Raw genomic sequence first — 2,045 nt, 5'->3', positions numbered from 1 at the left:
GCTACTGGACTCTTTTAGAATATTTTGCTGAGTTTACACACCCATAATATTCAATAATGGAACTTAGAAAAAATGGGGTATACCGATGAATGTCCCTTTTGTATCTGTGTATTCAAAGTGGTTACGATAGATATATAGTTGCATTCTCTTAATGAATAGAATGATTTGTTCTAATGGTGTTTGTAAATAGGATCACAAATCCACTTCTTGTACAGCAACTAACCACTAAGAAGAATATATGCAGTGTATTATTTGTTGAAACTGTACTTCCAATTTGATTTGAAACTGTCTTATTGCTGCTTATCAATAAAACTTTGATAAAAAGTACTATCTTTCTTCCAGTGAACATGTTTGGCCACTTTGTCAAAGATAAGGGTGGCTAAGTATGTTTGTAGTTGTGTCTTCCTCTTCTAACTTGTTCCACTGATCCTCAAGTCTGTTTTATTGTCAGTACCATGCTGACTTTATCACAGTAGTTTTGTAATATAATTTCAAATCAGGGATCGTGATGTCTCCTACCTTGCCTTCGTTGCTCAGGATTTAGGCCTAATGCATTAAGTAATAATTTTATGTGTTTAATTTTTCACTTCTTCTACCTAGTGCATTACGTCACAAACACAGCGCCACACCCTAAGTCCTAGCTGGGCTTGCCTATAAAGGAGGATGGTTCTACTCCTGCCCTAGGCTTGATTCTCACAGCCTCTGCTCTTCCTAACCTCCTAGTACTTCAGTGAAATATAAGGCAGTGATTATCAAAGTGTGGATGATCAGCATCAGTATCATCTACAAACTTCTAAAAATGAAAATTTTCCACCTCCAAATCAAGACTTCTAAATTAAAAACTAGAGGTAAGTTTCATAAATTCAATTTAACAAGTTCTTTGGGAGATTCTGACCCATCTTCAAGTTAGAAAATCATTGATTCTTAACCCTGGTCATACATTGGTATCATCTGGAAAAATCATTTTTAAAATTGATGCCAGGATTCTAGTCCCTTAGAGACTCTGATTTAATAGATTTGGGTAAAAACACTGGACTCACATGTGGTTTTTCTGGGGGATTCTTTATTATTATTATGGTGGTGGTGGTGGTGGTGGTGGTGGTGGTGGTGGTGGTGGTGGTGGTGGTATTATTTGATACATGGTCTCACTATGCAGCTCAGTCTCATAGTGATCCTCCTGTCTCATACTCCCTCATGCTGCAATGACAGGTGTGTATCACCGTGCCTGGTTTTGAAACCAGCATGCTGCACCCAGTGTTCCAAGGCTGGCACAGCCTGGGGTACCACAGATAGAACTCAAGACCTGCTTGCCAGGCAGGCACTTAGATGGCTGAGGTATTTCAGCAGACCAAGACTCGCATATGTTTAAACTCCCTCAGGTGGTTCTAAGTGCAGCCCAGGTTGAGAATCTGACTTAAGACTTCGATTTCTTATTCTGGTTAAGGAAGCAACCTCAGAAATAGACTCTTGGTTTTCAATCTTTTCTCCTCCATTCTTTACCCTCCTTCCTCCTCATTTATGCTTCAAGGATTTACCTTGAAGCCAAGTCTTACCACGAGTAAGTATTACCAGAGTGACTGTTAAAAATAGTTTACTGGCCCAGACCTAGCCCAGGCCCGGTGAGTGTGTGGGAGAGCTTCACACTACCCTGTGCAAGCGGGACCTACTACTGCTCCCAGCCCATCCCACTTGGGATGCCACCCACCACTCCGCAGCACCTTCCCCACCCCGCCCAATGAGTAGGACTTTCTTCTGCGTTCCAGGAAGCCCCAGACCCAGTCCTAGCCCAGGCCTGGTGAGTGTGTGGGACAGCTTCCCCATAACCTGTGCCGGTGGGACTTACTACTGGTCCCAGCCCAGGTGCAGCATGGGTGAGAACCTCTCGACAAGATATAAAAACTCTCAATAGTCAAATAACAGCCAATGAAATACGAGATGTAATTAAAAACCTACCTGCAAAGAAAAGTCCAGGTCCAGATGGATTCACAGCTGAATTCTATAAGATATTTACAGAAGATGTAGTCCCTATACTCCTCAAACTCTTC

The 2,045-nt window shown here is 42.0% G+C and overlaps 1 pseudogene; it reads left to right on the top strand.

Moving 5' to 3' along the window:
- The first annotated feature begins 763 nt into the window (after positions 1-763).
- The window catches only part of LOC101592599, a 14,573-nt pseudogene continuing 13,291 nt past the window's right edge, over positions 764-2,045 (top strand).

Source organism: Octodon degus, unplaced genomic scaffold, assembly GCF_000260255.1.
Source record: "Octodon degus isolate 3935 unplaced genomic scaffold, OctDeg1.0 scaffold00008, whole genome shotgun sequence".
Lineage (NCBI taxonomy): Eukaryota > Metazoa > Chordata > Mammalia > Rodentia > Octodontidae > Octodon > Octodon degus.
Note: the sequence above shows the minus strand (reverse complement) of the source record. Positions and strands in the feature narration are given on the sequence as shown.